Source organism: Narcine bancroftii, chromosome 10 (genome assembly GCF_036971445.1).
Source record: "Narcine bancroftii isolate sNarBan1 chromosome 10, sNarBan1.hap1, whole genome shotgun sequence".
In the NCBI taxonomy this organism is placed as follows: Eukaryota; Metazoa; Chordata; class Chondrichthyes; order Torpediniformes; family Narcinidae; genus Narcine; species Narcine bancroftii.
In genome coordinates this window covers 61,756,486-61,782,258 of record NC_091478.1, presented here as the reverse complement: position 1 = coordinate 61,782,258, position 25,773 = coordinate 61,756,486, and the positions used below count along the sequence as shown (strand labels likewise).

The 25,773-nt window shown below is 46.0% G+C and overlaps 1 protein-coding gene and 1 long non-coding RNA gene across 3 annotated transcripts in view; one reads left to right on the top strand and one right to left on the bottom strand.

Moving 5' to 3' along the window:
- LOC138744608 (protein FAM187B-like) overlaps positions 1-25,773 on the bottom strand; it is a 120,844-nt gene that overhangs the window by 52,064 nt on the left and 43,007 nt on the right. The window lies entirely within an intron of this gene.
- On the top strand, positions 11,182-24,410 carry LOC138744610 (uncharacterized). 2 transcript variants are annotated; one of them, XR_011345655.1, is made up of 4 exons: positions 11,182-11,296; positions 15,558-15,886; positions 19,519-19,651; positions 24,278-24,410. It is a non-coding gene; the product is annotated as an uncharacterized lncRNA (long non-coding RNA). The 2 variants fall into 2 exon arrangements; XR_011345656.1 differs by lacking the exon at positions 11,182-11,296 and adding an exon at positions 15,108-15,190.

Sequence of the window (25,773 nt, the reverse complement as noted above, 5' to 3'; positions counted from 1 at the left end):
GGGTCACTGCCACTGTATAGCGCTCTGCTAACCCTGTCGCCACTGGAAGATTGGGGGTTACTCCTTGATCTGAATGTAAGTTCCTGTTGTGAGTGAGGAAACAGATTTGGTTGGTCTTAAAGGCAAGGACTCTGAACACAGTTTTAATATAGGGAAGGATTTTATTTACAGAAGGCAAATGTGGGAAAATGGTAACTGATGCAGAGCGCACACACACACACACACACACACACACACACACACACACACACACACACACACACACACACACACACACACACACACACACACACACACACCACACACACACACAAACACACACACACATACACAATGATCAGGGAAAAATCACTACAATGCCCCACCACCCCTTGACTCTGTACAGGCATGGCTCTGTGCTACAAGGGACACTAATTAAACGCTCACAACCCTTTTCACAGTGCACACCTTACCAATAGTTTCGCCAGTGCCCTTCCACATTTATAGGTCTGGAGTGAAGCAGGATGGTAGCAAACTGGCAAAGAAAGAGAACAAAGAGCACATGGCACTTTTCTAGTGCTGGAGGGACAAGCCTATAACATTTACTGGGGGCCAATAGCTCAGTGGCAGGAGGGTTAATCTAATTACAACAGCCAATGGCCCAAGGCCAAGTACAGGCAGGCTGGAGAGTCCAGTCCAGGTAATTTACATGTTACAGCAGCAAGGTGTGCACTAATGGGTGGGGTGGAACTAAACTTTGATTGGCAGCTGGTGTGTCCTCCGACTAGGTAATGGGCAGTGCTGTCACGTGACAGCCAGAACCCTTCCCAATACAGTTCTCCTCTATTGAAATCAGGGAAGCTTAGCACATCATGCACTGTGACATGCTCTCCAACATATTCCTGTCCTGAAAGAAACCAGTGGACAGCTTGTGTTTGCACAATAATCAGATAGATTCACAATCACCAATACCAGTACTTAATCTAAGTAAGCACCTAATATTGGAGAAATTCAGCCAGTTAAACAGCGGACTTTATGTAGCCCAGATAATGATGCATAACCGACGTTTCGGGCTTGAGCAAGGTACAATAAAATGTAGGCAAGTGCCTGAATAAACTGGTGGGGTGGGGGCAGGGGGAGGAGTGCAGTCCCATAGACAGGAGATACAAGATGGATAAAGGAGGGAGGGCACACCAGCAAACAAGGGGAAGGGGGGCAGGTTCTGGGAATGGAGTGGAGAGCTGGAGGAGAGAAGACAGAGGGATGGGGAAGGCAGGGAGGACAGAGAGTAGGTTAGCAGAAACTGGAGCTGTTGATGTTAATACCATCCAGTTGGCAAGGGCCCAGATGTGTTGCTCCTCCAATTTATGGGTGGTCTTGGTGGGACAGCACATGAGGCCATGGACAGACATGTGAGGATGGGAGTGGGGCACAAAATTGAAGTGGTCGGCCACTGGGAGATCCCTATCACTGATGCGGACAGAGTGAAGGTGCTCAGCAAAGTGATCTCCTAGTCTGCAACAAGAGTGGAGGAAGTTTAGGGGAGGTGTCAGAGATAAGTTTTTTTAAACACAGAGAGGGGGTAGGTGCCTAAAATGCAGTGCTGGGGGTGGTGGTGGAGGCTGACCCTTAAGAATCCCCTCCAATAGTTTATTCACCACTGATGCAAGACTCATTGGACTATAATTTCCAGGATTCTCCCTATTACTTTTTTTAAACAAGGGACCACATTTGCATTTCTCCAGACCTCCGGCACCTCCCCTGTGGCCAAGGAAGGTGCAAATATCATCACTAATGGCCCCAGCTATCTCTTTGCTCTCTTCCCACAGCAACCTGGGGTATATCTCGTCCAGTCCTCCAGGACTTATCAATCTTAATGTTTTTAATAAGATCCAGCAAGTCAGGGAACACGATCCTGTCCTCATCGAGATCTCAGTAGTAGAGAAAGTCAAGAACTTCACATTCCTGGGTGTCAACATCTCCGATGATCTGACCTAGAGCCTCCGTGTCAATGCAATCACGAAGAAAGCTCACTAGAGGCTATACTTTGTGAGGTGTCTGAGGAGATTTGCTATGTCACCAAAGACTCTCATAAACTTCTACAGGTGTACCATGGAGAGCATTCTGGCTGGTTGCATCATTGTCTGGTATGGAGGCGCCAACTCAGGACCAGAATAAACTCCAGAGGGTGGTTAACTCTGTCTGTGACATCACAGGCACCAGACTTCACTCCATCGAGGACATTGAGACGAGGCGATGTCTTAAAAAAACAGCCTCTCTCCTCAAAGATCCCCACCCCCAGGCCATGCCCTCTTCACTCTGTTGCCATTAGGTACAGGAGCTTAAAGACGAGTACTCAGTGGCATCTTTTCCGGTGAATACTGAAGCAAAGTATTCCGATCATGGTGATGTGGGGCTTTTTGATAATGGTGGACTTCTTGCCTCACACACGCATCTTCAATGGATGGTAGGTTTATGCCTGCAATGGGCTTGGCGAGGTTGGCCATTTTTTGCAACCTTCTGTGTTCTTGACCAGACCATGATGCAACCAGTCAGTAGATTTTGTGCAGCACAGAAAATTGAGAGAATATTTGATGACCAGAGAGGACAGTATATAGAATGTACTATAAACATGCTCGTCGTCTATGGGATGGGACGGTTGCATTGTAATTTGGACATATTTAGACATACATACAGCATGGTAACAGGCCATTTCAGCCCATGAGTCTGTGTTGTCCAATTTACACCCCATTGAATGACACCCTTGTTAAGTTTTGAACGGTGGGAAGAAACCGGAGCATCCGGAGAAAACCCACACAGACACGGGGAGAACGTACAAACTCCTTGCAGACAGGATTCAAACCCTTGTCTGGTCCTAATTGCTGGTGCTGTAAAGGCGTTGCGTTAACCATTCACCAACCGTGCCGCCCTCTCTCCTCTGTGCTCTGAAACCCTGTGAGAAAATTATCCCAAAGTCAAAATGATGGTGGTTCACGAGAGGTATCGTGGTTGAAAGCTCAGAAAAAATCATTGGCGTCAACGGGAGTGGGAAGGGTGGTAAAAATCCGGTAGAACTGCTTCTTAGAAAGCTCCTCACATTTAGTACAGCCTGAGATAATCACAGATTGTGGTGAACGTACGTTGGCTGTGGCTTGCATGGACCAGCTGTTATTTGTGACTCCTATTTTAAGTTGGTGTGTTGCTGTTATGTTAACGAATTGTGTTCACTGATTGGTGCTGTGTGCACCACGCTTCAGTACCGCTCACACAGTCGGCGACCTCAATCACAGCAGGTACTTGGCCCAAGAGAATATCGAGGAGCTAGTGAGCGACTGTGCAGGTGGGAGAACCACGAGGCCTTTCCTCCGTTCCCTGGTGGGGAGTAACCAAGCAGGACAGCTCACCCTCATGAGGTGTTCACAAAGATGGACAGAGTCAGAGGAATTGCATCAACTTCAGATTTCCAGTAACTCTTTCTTCTGCAGTTGAGGAGGGTGGGTGTGAGGGAGAACTCTGTAAGGTGAAGAGCTGAAAGGCCTCTGAATCCTCCAAGGTTATCTTCCAATCCAGAGTCTGTTCCATGGAGCAGGATGAGACGTGCTCCCAAAGGGTTCACAGAGGGTGCTCTGCCATCCACAGCCTTAAGGAAGAGGACAGCTCAGTCACATCCTCACAGACGGGCATACTGAGGATCAGTAGATGCTTCTCTGTCAGCCCTAGGCATACCAGGCTCCCGGAATATCCTATCCATCTAACACAGAGGGCTTAGACCACAGGAAGCAGGAGAGTCCAGACCAGTTGCCGACCCTGGAGGAACTGATTGACTCCACACACTCCTTCGAGTTGAATAAAACCCATGGAAGTGCCAGCTTCATGGCTGAGCTATACAGGGTTCTGTGGGACTGGATGGGTCCGGGCCTGCTATGCTCCTGTCAGGGAGCAGGTCAGACCTCTAAGGAAGGGCATCATTACCCGCTCCCACAAGCAAAAAGAGGAGAAGAAGACCACTGTTGAAAGTGGATAACAAGCTCCTGTCCAAGGTCACTTCCAAATTGCTCTGTGACAAGTGACCCAACCAGACCAAATCCCAGCAAAGAAATATTTGGCAGCCATGTGCTGCCCGGGGATACTATCGCATACGGGTAGGATGGGACAGTGATCGCCTGCCTGGTCAACTTAGATCAGCAGGACACTGCTCTTCAATGTAGGGACTGGGGAGAGAATCAGGAATCGGATCTCACGGTATAGATTGGAGTGTAGTTCATATCAATGGGTGAGAAACAGATGGGTTTCCAATCAAGTTCAAAGCTGCCCACTCATTCCTCTTATTTGTGTGATGTCGAGTACCCTTTGCCAAATACACCAGGATGGACACAGACACAAGAGGGTGACAGTACCAGGCAGAGGGCATCCAGGTCAAGACCTGCAAGGATATGGATGATGTTGCCATCTTCTGCTCAGATCCACAGCAGCGTGCAGATCAATCAGCATCTACAACTAATGTGAGTCAGCATTAGGATGCAGAGAAAGCTGCAGGAAGAGAGAGGTCATGATCTTTAATCCGACTGGTCTACCATCTCCTTCACCGCCTGGTCTGACCACCTAAAGGTGCTAGGGATCTGGTTGGCGAGGTGTGCAACAAAAATTGGCTGGAGTGGACGGGCAGGATTAAACTAAACTGCTGAAATGGATAAAGGAGAAGGATCCAGCCATAGGGTGAGGGGTGCTCTCAGCATTGCTGTTCTTGTCCTTTCTCCACTCCTTTCTCCTGGCTATCATCTCAATCGTCTGGGGATCCAGGAAGGAACTGGTCTGATAGGTGACCATGTACAAGTCCCAAGACCATGGAGGCAAAGTTATACCCAGTACTGTCCCTATCCTGATATCCACCTTTGTGTGTGGCTGCATTAGTGCAAACTTGGAACCGATGTATGAGAGCAGATGTTGTGAAGGATGGGCCTGGCCCCTGGGGCCTCCACGATGATGCAATCACAAAGAAAGCTTGTCAGTGGCTATACTTTGTGAGGTGGCTGAGGAAATTCAGTCAGATGGACATTGCATCACCAGTTCTTTGTGGAAAACATCTTCCGGACAAACACCTTTGACCAGAAGTCCATCAGGCAGTGGTCAACACAGAACATCCTGCAGATACTGAGGGAGTAGGATCCGATGGATCTGGTGGGTGATTCCCTGGACAGGCTGAGCCGAAGGTCTCATGACCAGAACTCACCAACAGGTACCAGGACCTTACTTAGTTTGGGGGTCTGGACAAAGATGAATAGTGCCTCGTCCATCCTGAGCAACCTACTTAGAGGAGGAGCTTTTGATTTATAGGACGTTCCCTGGGGTATATTCCAAGACAGACATCACATGCTGCCGGTAGATCATCACCTCAACCATAGATGCTCACTGGACAGCCCAAAACATTTACATCTTCAAGTGTACGGAGTGTCATTGAGAGAATGCTGCCAAAGGGCACATTCCAGACTGCAAGAGTATGCGCTGAAGGATGCACTGAAGCTCAGTACAAATGCAAAGGCTGCAGTCTGAGGTCCTTTGGAGATTGAGAGGCCTTTCCTGTGTAAAATCCATTAAAACACTTGGCTTGACATTGATAATGAGTTTATTGTCATAAACATATGTACTAAGATGGTAGCTAAATAGGTACTTGTAGAAAAAATAGATGGATAACAAATATTTAGTTCTCCTCGTGAAAAAAGTGACTTTAGACAGTCCTTTCGTGGCATTGGAGCAGTCCCTGATCAGTGTCACGAGGGGAGGTTCAAAGGCCTGATAGGTGTATTCTTGAACGGAGAGGTGCCAATCTTCAGACCTCACTGCCCAAAGGCAGCAGTGAGAAGAGGTTGTAACCAGGATGACGAGGGTCTTCAATGATGTTGGCTGCCTTCTTGAGGCAGCGCCTCGCGTGGATGTCTGCAATGGTTGGGAAGTCGGAGCCTGTGATAGACCTGGGTATGTTTATTACCTGCTGAATTTCAAAGGTAGCCCCTCATGTCCTTTTAAATCTTTCCCCTCTCACCTTAAACTTATGGTTTTGGACTCCCCTGCCCTGTTCAAAAGACATGTTGCTCATAATTTTTTCAAACTATATAATATCACCCTTTCAATCTACTATGTTTCAGGGATAAAAGTGCCAGCCTCAGATCACCTTATATCTCAATCCCTCCAGTCCTAGCACATCCTGCTGAATTATTTTGACATCCTCTTTTGCTTGATCACCTTCTTGCTTGGAGTATCTCCATGAAAGTTCCTGAATTTACTGGTACTGTGACAGAGTATATAGATATGTTTTTAGGAGATAAATTGGGAAAGGTTTGTTAGAGTAGGTCACATACAAACACTTGAAAATGGATCTTATTTAAAATACTGCAGCTCTGCTAATGCTAGACATGTCGGGGCCTCACAGCTTTTACAAGAGTCTTCACTAATGGATTGTTGTTGACAAAAGGCGGCAGACGAAAGATCTTGTTGGAGCCGCCTGCTGTCTGGAGATGTTCTAAGAGGGTCATGTGGTTTTGCAAGCAGAGATAGTCAAACCAGCTTTCTCACTCTCTCTCTCTCTCTCTCTCTCTCTCATTCTCTCTTTCACTCACTCACTCACTCACTCACTCACACTCTCTCTCTCTCACACAGACAGACAGACAGACAGACAGACAGACAGACAGACAGACAGACAGACAGACAGATCGATCACTTGTACAGTGTTACAGCCAGCAAGAGCAGCTGGAACTGGAATAGGACAAGCTGGTAAGCTTTTGGAAGATGGCCTGGTCAAAGCCCTTGTGGTTCATGCAAGAGGAGAGGACTGGCTGTCTAATGTTTCACTTGGAATAAGGGAAACAACAAATAACTCCGTGGTGACCTGAAAGAAAGAGGTTATCATCTGGAGAACCCTGAAGGGGCAAGTTTCGTCAGCAAGACCCTGAAGTGGCTGATGGAAGTACATCAGTTGTGGATGTTCTGGAACAACAAAAATCTCTCTGAAAACTGACAAGAACCTTCCTGAGCAGTAACCATTTACCTTTCAAGCACTAAAGCCTGGTGAACTTTATATGTGTTAAATTCTGTGCACAGTATAAAATTTGACTGCAACTAGTGAACTTGGAGGAATGAGAAGTGAGATTGGACTATGAACCAAAGAATTTTTCTGAACTTACACACATATTACATACACATGCGCTTAGAATTAGAAGGGGGTTAAGTTAGATTAAGTTAGTAGTGATAAGTTAGAGTTTGATTCTACTTTCATGTTTAAAGATAATTTCAAGCAACTTTTGTTTAAGTAACCATTTGTCTTGGTGAATATCTATTGCTGCTGGATTTCGGGGTCCTCTGGGCTCGTAACAGGACTGAGGCAAGTTCATGACTGATGTGCTTTAACTTAGCGACTGGAAACACAGGAGAGACTGCAGAAGCTGGAATCTGGAGAGAAGTACAATGTACTTGGGTGGGGGGGGTGGGGGAGGAGAGAGAGAGAGAGGTCAATATTTCGAATTGGAGCCAATCATCAAAACATTGACCATTCTCTCCCTCCCACAGATGCTCTCGACCCGTTGAGTTCCTTCAGTGATTGTGTTTTGCTTTAACTTACATTTAAATGTAAGATTGACCACTGGCAGTGACAGAATGACATGTGGACATTATACAGTCACACTTTTACATTTTAAAAAGCAGTAAGCACAGGCCTTTCCTTTTAAATGTGTATACATTTTTAATCCGGACATGTTCACCCATCTGTATGTCTTCCTATTTCCTCAAAGGGGAAGTTGTGTGATGAATGTTTTTTTGAGTTGCACTTATTATGCATAAACTGTTATTTGAAGGTTCATGGGGTCGTTTTTTTAAAAATCTCCTGAACGTCAAGCTGCAGTTACATGGTTAACTTGGCTTCAGAGCAGTTGGAGGAGTCAACTGGCAGAATAAATAAAGGCAGGTTCCACTGCTGTTCCAAGCCTGAGTGAGCTTCCGTTATGACACCGCAGAGAGTAAATCTTCACCTGCACTGACCGATCAAACACATCCAGGAAATTAACAGAATGGAACAGAGGCAGATTCAAGCTTGAACCTTCAACAAAGTATAGCAGGAGGTAATCAGAATGTAAAGCTATGTAAAAATAGTACATTGAATGGCTGTCTCTGGCCCTGAGAACCTTCCGTCTCAGGTACATGGGGACAAACACATGCAAATCAAATTCTTCTATAAAGTTAATCAATGATGAAGACTCCACATCAGAGGCCGATCCTTCCCCACCATGGCAAGGCTGCCCTGCAGCGTTCAGTAACTCGGCCTCAGGTGGATTCTGGTGAATCTCGGTGCAGTTCCTTCCCTATACAGCTGCTAAAGTGAATGGACATCCCTGCTTCAGGTTTTCCTTCTCCTCCTTGCTGGGACCCAGCTCAATTCAAGGATCCCTTTATACATACAAATGAGTATGTAATATTAATTCCAGATTCTGAAATACAATTTATATTATGACATTCAGTTGACAGCTCACTTCTCGTGACATCCGCTTCCCCACCTATATGGACTGAAGTCTGTTTTCATCACCTGTTGTTGCTCCAGATCCTCCCACAGTAACTCCCACCAATCTAATGTAACCGAGGGTCATGAGAAAATAGGACGTAGGAGGAGAATTAGGCCATTTGGCCCGTCGAGTGTTCTCTGCCATTCGTATCATGGCTGATGTATTTTTCTTCTCAACCCCATTCTCCTGCCTTCTCACCATATCTGGGCAGAAGGTACCTGCACCTCGAGGTTCAAGAAAGTTTTTTTCCAGCAGCTTTCGGGCTTTTGAACCTCCCCTTGCTCCATTGATCAGTGACTGTTCCGACATTAGAGGAGCACTGTTGGCCCTGTTTTTTTGTGAATATTTATTATCTATCCATTTTATATACAGGGATACCTTGTTCTTCTGGCTATTTATCCAAGAGGATGATAATGGCTCCTTTCAGTCTGTTTGTGGGGTTTGATATGAGGCTACCCCACTCCTCAGAAAGGAACAGCGTGCGTGTGAAATGATTTAGGTGAGTAAGGGGTTGCACAGGTTCAGACCCAACCTTTCGAAATTCCCTCCCGGATCCAGCAGCATGGTGAGGTCCAAGACGGCTGGGGGAAGTTATGTTGCAGTAGATGGCCAGACCGAGCTTCGATGCAAGGGATGCCCTTCCTGCGCTTCACGGCATGCATTTGCTCAATGGCCGTTGACCCTACGAGAGGGTTCGTCCACCCTTTGACAGGTCTTGTTTTTCACCCTACAGGGTGTCTAGCCCGCCCTTCACACTAGGCAAACCTGGTGGGGGAGCCAGTTTAGTCATCAACCACTTGACTTATACCTTGTATACCACAGTTCATATGTTCCAAACAAGTTCAGTGCTATGGTAGACTGCACGGTTCAAAACATTATTACACTGTACTTTAATGTAATACAGTCAAACCTATAATTATTTATTCTTTTACCTAGAACTCTTATGCAAATGTGTGTTTAAAATATTTAAAAGGGATATCTTTTCTTTGGCTTGGCTTTGCAGATGAAGATTTATGGAGGGGTAAATGTCCACGTCAGCTACAGGCTCGTTTGTGGCTGACAAGTCCGATGTGGGACAGGCAGACACGGTTGCAGCGGTTGCAGGGGAAAATTGGTTGGTTGGGGTTGGGTGTTGGGTTTTTCCTCCTTTGTCTTTTGTCAGTGAGGTGGGCTCTGCAGTCTTCTTCAAAGGAGGTTGCTGCCTGCTGAACTGTGAGGCGCCAAGATGCACGGTTTGAGGCGATATCAGCCCACTGGCGGTGGTCAATGTGGCAGGCACCAAGTGATTTCTTTAGGCAGTCCTTGTACCTTTCTTTGGTGCACCTCTGTCACGATGGCCAGTGGAGAGCTCGCCATATAACACGATCTTGGGAAGGCGATGGTCCTCCATTCTGGAGACGTGACCTACCCAGCGCAGTTGGATCTTCAGCAGCGTGGATTCGATGCTGACGGCCTCTGTCATCTCGAGTACTTTGATGTTAAGGATGAAATCGCTCCAATGAATGTTGAGGATGGAGCGGAGACAACGCTGGTGGAAGCATTCTAGGAGCCGTAGCTGATGCCAGTAGAGGACCCATGATTCTGAGCCGAACAGGAGTGTGAGTATGACAACGGCTCTGTATACGGTAATCTTTGTGAGGTTTTTCAGTTGGTTGTTTTTCCAGACTCTTTTGTGTAGTCTTCCAAAGGTGCTATTTGCCTTGGCGAGTCTGTTGTCTATCTCGTTGTCGATCCTTGCATCCGATGAAATGGTGCAGCCGAGATAGGTAAACTGGTTGACCATTTTGAGTTTTGTGTGCCCGATGGAGATGTTGGGGGGCTGGTAGTCATGGTGGGGAGCTGGCTGATGGAGGACCTCAGTTTTCTTCAGGCTGACTTCCAGGCCAAACATTTTGGCAGTTTCCGCAAAACAGGACGTCAAGCGCTGAAGAGCTGGCTCTAAATGGGCAACTAAAGCGGCATCGTCTGCAAAGAGTAGTTCACGGACAAGTTGCTCTTGTGTCTTGGTATGAGCTTGCAGGCGCCTCAGATTGAAGAGACTGCCATCCGTGCAGTACCGGATGTAAACAGCGATTTCATTGTTGAGGTCTTTCATGGCTTGGTTCAGCATCATGCTGAAGAAGATTGAAAAGAGGGTTGGTGCGAGAACGCAGCCTTGCTTCATGCCATTGTTAATGGAGAAGGGTTCAGAGAGCTCATTGCTGTATCTGACCCGACCTTGTTTGTTTTCGTGCAGTTGGATAACCATGTTGAGGAACTTTGGGGGGCATCCAAGGTGCTCTAGTATTTGCCAAAACCCTTTCCTGCTCATGGTGTCGAAGGCTTTGGTGAGGTCAACAAAGGTGATGTAGAGTCCTTTGTTTTGTTCTCTGTACTTTTCTTGGAGCTGTCTGAGGGCAAAGACCATGTCAGTAGTTCCTCTGTTTGCGCGAAAGCCACACTGTGATTCTAGGAGAACATTCTCGGAGACACTAGGTATTATTCTATTTCGGAGAATCCTAGCGAAGATTTTGCCTGCAATGGAGTGCAGCGTGATTCCCCTGTAGTTTGAGCAGTTTGATTTCTCGCCTTTGTTTTTGTACAGGGTGATGATGATGGCATCACAAAGGTCCTGAGGCAGCTTTCCTTGGTCCCAGCAGAGCTTGAAAAACTCATGCAGTTTGGCATGCAGAGTTTTGCCGCCAGCCTTCCAGACCTCTGGGGGGATTCCATCCATACCTGCTGCTTTGCCACTTTTCAGTTGTTCAATTGCCTTATATGTCTCTTCCCAGGTGAGGATAAATGACAAAGATCTTTATTGGCAATAAGTGAACATTGTTTATTTAAGAAAATATTTGTCTAATGTAGTTTGCATTTCTTTATAACATCATTGAGAGACAGTTTTATCCTGGGCACTGATGTCAAAGAGGAAGAGCAGAGGGGAGCAAATTCCTCCGTTTCAATTAAGGGATCAGCTCTCTGGGGCAGGTTTTGGAATGGGGGCAGGAAGATAAATTGCCTGATGGCATCTCAAGACCACAACCTCTGGCCTCAGCAGCGTGGACAGTCCGCTGGCTTGGAGACGGTGGTCGGGGAGGGGCGAGGAGGAAAAGGGCAGGGAGATGTCCGAGCCGTGGAGAGTGCTGAGGCTGGCTGTGAGGTGGAGATGCGGGGAAGAGGAGTACACCAGTGTCTTCACCTACACCAATACCAATGTCACCAGAGGTGAGTGAAGGGATGGGGCTGATCATGTTAAATTATTGCATCATTGCTGTTAACGCAATTTTAATTATATTTCAACAATTTTTAGTTATAAACCACTTATTTCAAAATCATCACTGTTCAAATCGGTGTTATACAAGGTATCCCTGTATTTGTTGCCTTTTTAAAATTCATTTAAGTTTACTATTATGATGCAATACACAAACGTTCGGGAGAAACTCAGCAGGTCATGCAGCATTCACAGGAAGTATGTTGGCAACTGTACCAGAGGTCCCAGCACATCTCCATCATGGCTACACCAAGATAAGGAAGGCCCATTGTTCTTTTCCAAAGACCGCACTTTGGCAGGTCGGATCACCTGCCTGTGCTCCTTCTGCCTTCATACAGACAGAGCCTGAAAAGAGAGGCTCCAGAGATCAGGACAACTGATAGGTGGGTTGCAGGAGGCTGAAGAACAGTTGTAGGACTGCCTCGAGTCAGCAGACTCTCATGCTGAGAATCTGAATGATTACACCAGGACTGTCACAGACTTTATCAAAACAGTTGTGGGTGAGTGTATCCCCACCATATCGTTCAGGGTTGTCCCCAAGCAGAAGCCCTGGATGAACAATGAAATATAGAACCTGCTGAGAACTAGATCACAGGCATTTAAGTCGGGAGATCCAGATCCCTATAGAAAGCCACCTACCGGCTATTGCAGAGTTTCCGGATGAAAATAGAAACCATGAGGGATACCTGACAGCAGTGGCAGGGCTTAAATGACATGACCTGCTACAAAACAGAAACTGGTGCAGTAGGAGGTGGCAAAGCTTCACACCCTGATGCCTCCTATACCCAATTCTACCACAAGAACAAGAAAGAACCACCACTGATGATCTGCTCCTGTCTATATCTGAGGATGACGTGCAGGCTGCCTTCAGGGGAATGAATTCGAAGAAAGCATCCAGTTCAGACGGAGTACCTGGCAGAGTCTTAAAACTCTATGCTGACCAACTTACCAATGAATTCATGGATACCTCCAACATCTCACTCTACCAGGGTGTGGGTACCCACCTATTTCAAACAGGCATCAATCACACCAGTGCCCAAAAAAAGTGTAGTAACCTGCCTAAATGATTATCAACCAGTGGCACTAACATCAACAGTGATGAAGTGTTTTGAAAGGCTGGTGATGAAGCAGATCAGCTCCATTCTGAGCAGTGACATGGATACTTTCCAGTTCGCCTACGGTAGCAACAGGTCTATGGTGGATGCCATCTCACTGACTCTACACAAAGCCCTGGAACACTTGAACAGCAAAGGTGCATTCATCAGGATGCTCTTTATTGACTACAATTCGGCATCTAACACCATCATCTCCTCAAAACTGATCAGCAAACTCCAAGTCCTTGGACACAACACCCCACTGTGTAGTTGGATCCTTGATTTCCTCACCTCCAGACCACAATCAGCGAGGATTGGTAAGAACATCTCCACAATCTCCATCAGTACCGGAGCACCACAGGGCTGTGTTCTCAGTCCCCTGCTCTACTCACTTTAGACCTATGACCATGTGGTTCAGTATGACAACAACACAATCCACAAATCTGCCGATGGTAGAGGTTGTATAAAGGAACAGGGATGAATCAGTGTACAGGAGGGAGATTGAAAACTTGGCTGAATGGTGAACTAACAATAACCACAAGCTCAATGTCACCAAAAACAAGGAGCTGATTGTTGACTCCAGTGATCATTAGGGGGGATCAGAGGTGGAGAAGGTGAACAAATTTAAGTTCTTGGGAGTCACTATCTCAGAGGATATTTCTTGGACCCAACACACTAATGGTATCATGAAGAAAGTATGTCAGCGCCTCGACTTCCTCAGGAGTTTGGGGAGGTTTGGATTGACACCAGAAACCCTGGCAAATTTCTAGAGAGGTGTGGTGGAAAGTGTGCTGACTGGCTGCATCACGGTCTGGCATGGGAACACGAATACCAGTGAGATGGAGGAAGGGTGGGAAGCTGGTGGAATGGGGTGGGGAGCTGGTGAAGAGGGGTGGCGAGCTGGAGGAGAGGGTGTGGAGCTGGAGGAGAGGGTAGGGAGCTGGAGAGGGGTGGGGAGCTGGAAGAGAGGGTGTGGAGCTGGAGGAGAGGGTGGGGAGCTGGAGGAGAGGGTGTGGAGCTGGAGGAGAGGGTGGGGAAGATGGAGGAGAGGGTGGGGAAGATGGAGGAGATGGATGGGGAGATGGAGGAAATGGGTGGGGAGATGGAGGAGTGGGTGGGGAGCTGGAGGAGAGGGGTGGGGAGCTGGAGGAGAGGGATGGCTAGCTGGAAGAGAGGGGTGGGGAGATGGAGGAAAAGCGAGAGAGGAAGAGGGAAAGCGAGAATCAATGGAGGAGTTTAATGGAAACTGGAGAAGTCGATTTTAATGCAAAACACAAAAGAGCTGGAGAAACTCAGCAGGTCATACAGCGTTCATTGGAAGCAAAGGGGTACCGAGAGTTTAGGTCTGATCCCTTCGTCAAGACACGAGCAAAAAGAAGGCAGGGACATCTCCAGTTTCCGTGAAGCCCCTTCTCCCTTACAACTAAATGCTCCAATGTGATTGGCCCAGTAGCGCAGTCAGCAGAGCTGTGATCTCGCAATGCCAGAGACCCCGGTCCTATCCAGAGCTCGGGTACTGTCTGTGTGGAGGTTGCACGTCCTCCCTGCGACTGCCTGGATTTCCTGCCATCTGCCTCAGTTTCATTTCCACATCCTAAACTCATGCAGGTTGGTGATTTAATTAGCCTCTGTAAATTGCCTGTAGTGTGCAGGTGCATGCTGGAATCCAGGGTGGAGTCGATGAGAATTTGGGGAGAATAAAATAATCTGGGATGAAAATTAGTGTAATGCATAGTTGATGGTCAACACGCAGACTCGATGGCCTAAAAGTCCCGTTTCAGTTCTGCATCTCTATGCCCCCAGATAATTCAGGGTGGCTGGATTCAGTTGGCTTAAAACTGTATCACCAAAGATCGGAAACAAAAACAAAGCTCTGTCAGTCATTGCCAAGGCAGAGAGATTTTCAGTACGGAGGTCCTCACGGTCACAGCATAGGCCATCATGCACCTCCGTTAACTCCGGCTACACCTCTGGCTGCTTCGAGAAAGCTGCCAGCGTATTACTGGACACATTCCCCTCCTCTCCGCCACAGTAAAAATACGAAGCCTGCCGACATTTTTCCCATACCTCGATGAAGGGCTCTAGCCTGAAATGCCAGTGATGTGTATGAAGTACACTGCTTGTCCTGCTGAGTTTCTCCAGCATTCTATGTTTTTACTCCAACCACGGTGTCTGCAGATTTTTGAGTCTTACTCCCATCCCTGACACACTCTCTTCTCTTCCCTCCTGTCAAGGAGAACATACACAGGGTTGAAGATGCAAATTTGCATATTTAAGGAGAATTTCTTTCCTGAGGTTATCGGACTCTTGAATATATCAAGGTAATGCACTTGCACTGGTTTGAACAATTGGTTTTGGTACCCTCCACTATTGATTCATTGTTACACCACTCACAATTATTTGTTTGTCCCTATTATACTACCTGTTCTGAGTTGACTTGTCTGGATAGCATGTAAAATGATTTAAAAAAAAAATCTCAATACAAGTGGCAATAAGCCAACCTGATTTCGATTCAAATCAGGTTGGCCAAAAGGGGCCAACATGAGGCACAACCTCAGGTTCAGTTACTATTGTGGTGTTTAACATAATAAAACTGCCTGGGCTCTTCAGAATGATGTGCTTACATGTGGAGTTATGTATATTTCCTACATGTGGAGAAATTTACATTCTGATTTCATTGCTTGATAGAAACAAGCTGGAAAACTTTCAATGACAACATTGCAATAGTTCTGAGAGGGCATTACATTGTAGCTAGCGAGTGCTGCAGAGTTGAACTTACAAATGGAGAAACATGCTACACGTGACTACATTGAGAGCATTTGATGGGACAACACTGAGGTAGTGTGATGATTGTATTGCTCACGATGTAACATCATGGATCACCTGAGGCTGCAACTGAACCCAAGAGGATTGCTCACCTTCTGTGCTATGGTGATTACAGAAACGTGGCTCCAGGACACCATCCCAGCTGGATGGCCTCGTCTCCTTCAGGGCAGACAGAGACGCTGCTGCTTCTGGTAAGACTTGGTGGGGTCTATGCATTTATGTCAATGAGAACTGGCGCATCAATGTCTCTGTTGTGAAGACCTTCTGTTCAGTAGAATTAGGGCACCTCCTGCTGAAATTCAGACCCTTCCACTTGCCCAGGGAATTCTCGGCCATGCTGGTTGCTGCAGTCTACATTCTGCCTTCGACTAATGAGGGTGAGGCCGTGAAGGGGCTTTACGGTGCCATCTGTGAAGCCCAGACTTCCCACCCTGCATTGTTGCTGGCGACTTCAATCACGCCAACCTGAAAACGGTCTTATCACAGATTCAACAGCATGTGAACTTCGTCACCAGAGGAGAGGACATCCTGGATCAGGTGTATACCAATGTCCCTGGTGCGTACAAGGCTGCACCTCGCCCCGACATTGGTTACTCAGATCAGATATCTGTCCTGCTAATCTCGGTGTACAGACCACTGGCAAAGCAAACTTGCAGTTTGCAAGGAGATCAGGATATGGCCAGGTCGGGGGTGGGAAGGGGGGGCCATAACAGCACCGCAAGACTGCTTTGAGACCACGGACTGGAGCTGTTTCAGGGAGGTGGGCACCTACAAAGATCGTGTAAATATAGAGGTGTACATGAGCTCAGCAACTGGCTACATCAGCATGTCACCAAGATCAAATGGTTCACAACCAGGGCTAACCAGAAACCAAGGTTGGATCCAGAGGTCCGAGCACTTCTCAGAACTAGTGATGCTGTCTTCAGGACAGGGGATAGGATTGCCAGGGCTAAACTCTCCCATGCAATCCAGAAGGCAAAGCGAGGGTATACACAGACAGCTGTGCAACACAAGTGACAAGAGGCGCATGTGGTAAGGGATCAAGACTATTACAGATAATAAGTCAACCTTGAGAATTTTGAGGACAATGGCGCCTCCCTTCCGGACAGACCGAACACCTTCTATGCACGGTTTGATGAGAACAGGATGATACCAATGAAAGTTCTGTGTCCCCCTGATGCACGGGCTTCCTGCATAGGCATGGACGAGGTGAGGAGAACCCTATCCAAGGTGAACCCACACAAGGCAGGGGGACCAGACAACATACCTGGTCGGATAATGAAGTACTGCACAGACCAATTGACGGAGATCCTCACAGACATCTTCAACATCTTCACTGCAACAGTCCATCGTTCCATGAAGGTTCAAGTCAGCTACCATCATCTCGGTACTCAAGAGGGTAACAATAACAGGACTCAATGACTACCGTCATGTGGCACGGATCTCCACCATTATGAAATGCTTTGAGCATCTAGGGATGGACACATCAAAACACATCTCTCAGGGACACTGGATCCATTTCAATTTGCCTATAGAAGAAACCATTCCACAGACAGATGCTATAGCCTTGTCATTTCACTCCATCCTGGTCCACTTGGAGAACGACGCCTCATATGCCTGGCTGCTGTTCATTGACTTCATCTCAGTGGTTAATTCAATCATTCCCCAGAGGCTGATGGAGAAGCTGTCCTCACTGGTTCTCAACACCCCTCTCTATAACTGGATCCTGGACTTCCTAATGGGATCATTGTCCGAAAGGGCACGCAAATCACTGAGGCCCCCTTCTACCCAGCACACAGCATCTTTCAGCTGATCCCTTGAGGAAGAGATCCAGGAGTATCAGAGCCAGCACCACCAGGCTGAGGAACAGCTTCTTCCCATGGGCAGTGAAAACACTGACCAACCAAAGGAACTACTCACACTGACCTTCATAGACTTTCATTTGTACAAAGCATTATTTATCTATTTATTTAATTTTATAGATTATAATACCTGTCCTACATGTATATTGTTTATCTGTATATGTGTTATGTCTGGTTGTGTGGTTTTACACTGAGGACCGGAGAATGCTGTTTCGTCAGGTTGTACTTGTACAATCGGATGACAATAAACTTGACTTGATCTAAGTGAAGATCTGACAAATCTTCCATTTGATGATAACCCTTCATATTTGCCTCTGAAGCCGTGGGATTAGAGTGGTGGAAGGAATCCATGTCAGATAGAGCGGATGAACAGACCCTTTGGCACACGGAGCTGGTGCAGAGCATCAACCATCCATTGACACTAATCCATTATATTTTCCCCATATTCCCTTCAGTTCCTGTTTGATTCAATTATTCACAAGTCACGGTAATTTATTGTCCAATTAGCTACCAACCCACCTGTCTGAGATGGAGGAGATGAGTGGATTATCTAAGGTAAAACCCTCATAGCCACAGGGCTGGTTTCTAGATGGTATAGCTGTTTGGCTTTGAGACCCATTTAATTCTCAGTCACCCTGTTCCACACTCCCTTAGCAGAAGGAGTCATTTCCCTCCATCTGTCTATTCAACTGCCTTCGCTGTCGGAAAGGTCCATTTGAACATAACCCAGTTTGATGTGGAATGAGGCAACGCAAGAGGCTGGAACATGACCCACCGGCTTGCTCTGCAATCCTGTCTGATCAGGACGTGGATTCAGCTCTACTCAAAATTCCTTTATTGTAATGTAATAAATTCAAGGTTCCTTACCTGTTGCCCCAAAAGCCCCACCATTTCCCTATCATTCAAAATACCTTCCTGCATCGTAAATATATTCAATGAGGCAGCCTCTACTGCTTCCTTGGTCAGGGAATTCCACAGATTCACTACTCTCTACATCCACTCCTCTGAAATTTGTCCAGATATTGCCAGTGGAAATAACTTCCCTGCTTCTATCTTATCTTCTAATTCAGGGTTGGCCAAACAATGACCCCTGGCCAACTGTGGCCTGTTGCCCATTTCTAAGTGGCCCAGGATGAATTTAAAAAAATGGAATATGGCCCATTAGAACAGTGCCTCTACCAATAAAATGAACTGGCTGTAATTGTACTTCTGAGTTTCAACACTAGATGTCGCTCCCATTTTGAACAAATGGTTCAAGATCACATGAGAACATTTACTTCTGTTGAAAAGAAACATTTACCTCAGTTGATTAAACATGGAGGAACCAAAATAGCCGAAAACAAGGTGCGAAAATGAATACAAAGTCAAGGGGAAGTGTGTTTGCTTGATTTGCAAATAATCTGTTAACTTTAATAGTCTACCTATAGAGTTACACATTGCATCATAATCTTTTAAGGTGGACACTTGGGCCGTGAACTGTATTCACTGAGAGTCATGGAGGAATGTTGGGGATGGCCTTGTCTCTTCATCTTTTTTCCTCTTCTCATTTTGCATCCAGCTTTTAAAAAAATTTTGCACTGCTTTTTGAACAAGTTTTAAAGAGTTTTATTGTATTCATTTAAATTAAATTTAAGAACAGCAGGGACAGAAATTCCTACTGTAATATGTGAGCACATCAAACAACCACTGTAAAGTCAACAGTTAAGCTGTCCAGTCGTGTCATACAGTTATTTTGATAGAAAATGAATTTTCTTCCCATCCAAATGGTTGAAAACTGCCAGGCTTAATATTGTTTGGGCTGTGACTCATTATATTTTTCTGTTTGTGGTCCTTGACTAAAAGGTTTTGGCCACCCCTGCCCTGTAGAATTCTATCAGATCTCATCTCATCCTTCTAAACTCCAATGAGCACAGTCCATGAGTACGCAATTCCTCCTCATGACCTAAGCTCCTCATTTCCAGAATCAAGTTGGTGAACCTCTCCAAACTAGATCAGAACTGGACACAGCACTCCCAAGCAGCTCTGGCCTCCGGTGAATAGGTTTGTTTGAGACCCACATTCCTTGGGTGGGAATGAAGGGAAGATCACAAACAGGTAAAGCCCTAGATTAATGGCTCACTCCCTCTGCAGCTGCTACAACTGTATACGTTACAGAGGCAGCACGAGGCATTTCGTGATCCGGCCAGGGTTTCTCAGAACTGTGTGGTGGGTGGTGGGGGGGGGGGTGGGGCTGTACATTTCCAGGAACAGAAATCAAACCAGGCTGCTAGTGGCTGCTTTAAAGTGGATCAAAGTGGTGGTGAGAATGGGATTTGATGACTACTGCTCTGTGGAGGGGGGCCCCAGATCCCAGATGGTGCAAGGCTATGTACAATGAAGACACGGGAGGGATACCATGGGGTGAAACACGAATGTCTGCAGACACCGCAATTGTAGTAGAAACACCGAAATGCTGCAGGAATTCAGCAGGTCTCGCAGTGTCCTTGGGAGGTAGATAAAGGTATAACCGACGTTTTGGGCTCAAGCCAAAGTAAAGTGGAGGCCGGCGCTTGAATTGAAAGGCTGGGGAGAAGGGAAGCAAGGGCAGGCGAGGAGCACAGGCCAACAGACAAGAGGTGATTGTTGGACATGGGTGGGAAGACTGGAGAGGAAAGGTGAGAACTGAACAGGGGATGGGATGGGAGATTTACAGATTTCAGATTTATTGTCAGAGTACATACATGACATCACATACAATTGATTCTTTTTCCTGTGGACCAGGCAGAATTACCACTTATTGATAGAGCAAAAAACCAGCACACAATTTTCACTATGCAATACAGAGAGTGAAAAGTCAATGAGTCCCTGACTGAATTTGTTGTTGAGGAGTCTGATGGTGGAGGGGTTCTTGAACCTGGGGATGCGAGTCTTGTGGCACTGATACCTCTTTCCTGATGGCAGCAGCGAGAGCAGTGTGTGTGCTGGGTGGTGTGGATCCCTGCTGCTCTCCGACGGCAGCGTTCCCTGCAGATGTTTTTAATGGTGTGGAGGGTTTTGCTTGTGATGTCCTGGGCTGGGTCCACTACCTTTTGAAGGGCTTTATGCTCAGGGACATTGGTGTCCCCATACCAGACCGTGATGCAGCCGGTCAGCACACTTTCCACCACACCTCTGTGGAGATTTGCCAGGATTCCCGATATCATATTAAACTTCCGCAAACTCCTGAGGAAGTGGAGGTACTGACGTGCTTTCTTCATGATGCCATTAGTGTCTTGGTTCCAGGAAAGATTCTCCGAGATAGTGATTCCCAAGAAATTAAATCTGCTCACCCTCTCCACCTCTGATCCCCCAATGATCTATGGATTATGCATCTTTGGCTTTCCTTTCCTGAAGTCAATAATCAGCTCCTTGTTTTTGGTGACATTGAGTGCGAGGTTGTTGTTGGTGCACCATTCAGCCAGATTTTAATCTCCCTCCTGACTCATTGCCCCTTTTTATACAACCCACTACAATGGAATCATCAGCGAATTTGTAGATGGTGCTGTTGTCGTACTGAACCACACAGACATAGGTGTAAAACAAGTAGACAGGTACGCAGCCCTGTGGTGCTCCGGTATTGATGGAGCTTGTGGAAATATTCTTACTAATCCTCCCTGATTGTGGTATATAAGTGAGGAACAACACAATGGGTTGTTGTGTCCAAGGTCTTGGAGTTTGCTGATCAGTTTTGAGGGGATGATGGTGTAAAGTCAACAAAAAGCATCCTGATGCGTACATCCTGGCTGTCCACGGCTTTGTGTAGGGCCATTGAGATGCCATCCACCGTAGACCTGTGAATAAGGTAGAGGCTAAGAGACAGAGGGAATAAGAGAGAGAGAGAGAGAGAGAGAGAGAGAGAGAGAGAGAGCGTGTTAGAGGAAAGGAGAAATGGAGGGTGGGGGAGGTCTAGTGGAAACCAGAGGTGTATGTTAATGCCATCTAGTTGAAGGAGTGAAGAGACAGCAAAAGTACAAGCCAGTTTTAAATTAATCTATGACCTGTAACTAGTGTCCAGCCCAATTGAAGATAGATGTAATATTTCAGAAAACTTCCATGTAACTTGCATTTCCTGAGAAGATCAGGGACATCTAGGTGCCTCCTTTCTTTTGATGGCTGAAAATGAAGCAGCAAGGCTGGATTGAAGAATTCAACGGCAATTACACGGCCCGGTGGTCCAGCAGTTAGTGGTTTTAGCCTCACATCACTGGAGACCTGGCTTCAACCCTGACCGTCGGTCACTGTCTGTGCGGAGTTTGTACATTCTCCCTGTGGCCGGTTTCCTCCCACCTTCCAAAGCTGAGTGCCTTCCAGAAATTGACCCTGGTTGGAGGTGGACGGCCACAGAGCCTTGGGGAGTTGATGAACATGTGACAGGGAGAATATGTTGCAAGAGTATAGGGAGATAGGGGAGAATGGAACTGATGGGATGGTCTTGGCATTGGGTCAAAGGTCTCCTGGTCCCCAATCAAATATTATCCCCTCTATGACACAGAACTCTCTTTATTTGTAAAAAATGTAATCAGTTCCCATCATTGACAAATATTCCAAGATATCTATCAGGTCCATAAATATCAACTGCAGAATGTTTTGAAGGAATCAGTCATACTCTTTGTTTTAATAGCACGGTAACAGGCCCTTCTGCCCACAAGCCCCTGCTGCCCAAATACACCAATTAGCGCACCAACCCTGTACATTTTCGAGGATGGGAGGCAACAGGAGCACCCAGAGGAAACCCACGCAGGATACAGGAAGAACATACAGACTCCTTACAGAGAGAAGCGGGTGCTGGGTGGCCTTCACTCTCCTAGCGTTGTGCTAACACTTGCCGGTGTTTAGCACTGGGACTGAATGACAGAGTGGCTTCCCAGCCCAGCTCCTCGTCACCCACTCGAAGTGCACTTCCCAGCCCAGCTCCTCGTCACCCACTCAAAGTGCATTTTCCAGTCCAGTGCATGACGGTGCCAGCGGCACCTGTATTGATGTGCTTCTGCATTCCTTGTAAGCTTCAGGTCAGAACTGCCAACCCCTCCATTGTTGACCATTACTAAGTGCCTCACAATGTAATCAGCCAAGTCAACCCAAGTGAACCCAATCAGTTATGCACACCAGTGAAAAATGAATCTGTAACAATGCAAACAGATGGCTGGGGTCAGAGTAAATTCTAGTGAACACACAATGAGCAATTAAAAGAGGAACCTTCAATATGTGCGCTTTGTAATACTCAGAACTTCAGGTCACTTCGTAACCACCGACATATTCCAAAATGCTGTTTATTTTACCTTTTTAAAATATTTCTCTTGATTTTAATAAAGAACGTACAAATAAAATAAAAGTACAATTCAATAAAATGATAGAAGCAATAAATAAGACATTCTGTAAAACTAATATACATGAATTCAGGGGTGCAGCCCTGCTAGAGATCACCAGAACGTCTCTCCAGCACCTCAGGGGGCAGCTCCAGCCCCTAAAAAAATTAGCACTGCACCCTTGTGTAAATTGTAAATCATATCCAGAATTCTTTTCTTTATAAAATATTTTAAATCTTATTTGAGGCATTAACAAATGAACATCTCAAATATATAATATTCCAATTACATTTAAGAAATTATCTCAAAATAATGCAACATTCTTTCCTTTCTTTTTTAAAAAAATATTCACATCTACAAGTTTAACTTTTATGAGAGAAAACGTCATTCAGAGGTTCATCAATGATGGCTGCAAAGAGGCTTTACTTGAAGAAAAAGATGACGGTTCTGCTTCCTCACAGACAAGCATTGCACTTGTTACATAGGAACATAGGAAGTAGGAACAGGAGTATGCCAGAAATGGAGCCTGCTCCGCCATTCAATACGATCATGGCTGATCTAATTTATGACCTAACTCCACCTACCTGCCTTCTCCCCATATACCCTAATTCCTCTATCATGTAAAAATTTATCTAACCGAATTTTAAATATGTTTAATGAGGCAGCCTCAACCACTTCCCTGGTTAGAAAATTCCAAACATTCACTACTCTCTGGGAAAAACTATTTTTCCTCATCTCTGTCCTAAATCTACACCCCCGAAACTTGAGACTGTGTCCTCTCATTTTAGTTTCCCCAGCCAGCTCAAAAAACCTTCCTACATCTATCCTATCCATACCCTTCATAATCCTATATGTTTCTATAAGATCTCCTCTCATTCTTCTGAACTCGAGCGAATACAATCCTAGATGATTTAATCTTTCATCATAAGTCAACCCCTTCATCCCAGGGATCAACTTAGTAAACCTCCTGAGATCTAAGCAATTATCCTGAAAGGATGCCTTCATGCCAAAATAGTTACTTGGCAGGAGAGGTTTTTGGATTCGAACCTTTTTCGAATGAAGATGGTGGCAGCTTCCCATCCTATCGACCCAAAACCCCTCAACCTACTCCAATGAAAGGAAGATATGGTGCGCATGATGCGGCGATATAGAATAGTTTAAAATACCACCAGCTCCTCCTGAAAACCCCACTGCCAGATACGTTAAAAAATCCGCAACAACGTTCTTAATAATAAACTGAAATATAATAGCCAAAAACAAAACCAAAATTACAGACTCCGATCCTGGTCTCAGTGTCAGATATGAATTGTCGGCAGGTTCTTTGAATGCTGAGAAGTGTATTTTGGGCTTATTAAACTTCCCAGTCTCCTGATCAAATTTCTTCCTGATCTTGCAGGTCCTTATACTTCCCCCAGTGGAAATGGAATTCTCTGCCCATTGGAGGCTGCCTCATTAAACTGAGAGAAGGCAGAGTTGGATGGAGTTTTCAACTGTGGGGGAATTAAGGGTGGTGGGGACCGGATGGGTAAGTGGAGGTGAGTCCGCGGCCAGATCAGCAGTGATCTTATTGAATGGTGAAGCAGGCTCCACTGGCCAAGTGGCCATCTCCTGCTCCAATATCATGTTCTAATATTTTTAAACCCCCCACAAACACACCTCCAACTCAAATCCTTACTCCATGCATCCCTTGAACCAACCGTCCTTCTCTTTGACACCTGTGCTTACCAAGAAACCCATGATCTCCATGCAACCCTTCAAAATCAGAATTTATTGTAGTGGTTCTCAACCTTTCCCTTTCTACTCACAAACCACTTTAAGTATTCCCTATGCCATCAGTGTTCTGTGATTAGTAAGGGATTGCTGAAGGTTGAATGTGGGTGGACAGAAAAAGTTTGAAACCACTGTTTTAATTGACTCGTTATGTGCATGGTTTCATAACTCCAAAGGAGTTTATTCTTGTCCTCAGAGTTTGCAATCCAACCTGCTCTGAGATCTGACATGAAGTCCATCTTCTTGACTCAATATTACCTGGATCCTTTAGAATTCATACCCATCTTAATACTGTGTACCCCTATGCCAAACATTCAGGGACCAGGAATTCACAAATCAAAACTAAAAAAAAATGGAGATAAAAACGAAAAATGGACCATGAGAGGCAAATTATCAACAAAACACAATATGTGAAAGAAACGACTAAATTTGACAATATTTTTCACGGGCTTGCGCCACAGAAACCGACAGAGATAAGGTGTTTCCACTCGCAGGTGAGACTAGAACCGGGGAGAGAGCATCAAGACTCGGTGGAATAAGCTTATGACGGAGTTGAGGAGGAACTACATTCCCAGAGAGCAGTGAATCTGTGGCATTCTCTGTCCAAGGAAGCAGAAGACGCTGCCTTATTGAATATTTTTAATTATTCAGTTTAGACAAACAGCACAGTAACAGGCCTTTCCAGCCCACGAGCCAGTGCCACCCAATTAACCTACAAACTTTGGTACGTTTTGAACGGTGGGAGGAAACCTGAGCAGCAGAGGAAATCCCAAGCAGACACGGGGAGAACATACAAACTCTTTACATTCAGCGTGGGATTCAAACTCTGGTTCGGATTGCTGGCACTGTAAAGGTGTCGCACTAACCGCTATGCCAACCATGCTGATTACCTAACTGTTAAGACAAACTGAGGTGAATTTTTGCATAGTAGGTGAAACAGCAGGAAGATGGAGCTGAATCCACAGCCAGAACAGCCAATGAGGTTAATTAATGGTGGTGCAAGTTTGATAGCCCGAATGTTCGACACCTGGTCCTATTTGTTATGGCAGTATGGCAGAATTAGGGTTTAGGTGCATAAATAATCTGCAAGGGATTGCTGCAGAGAAATAGCTTCTTTATCTC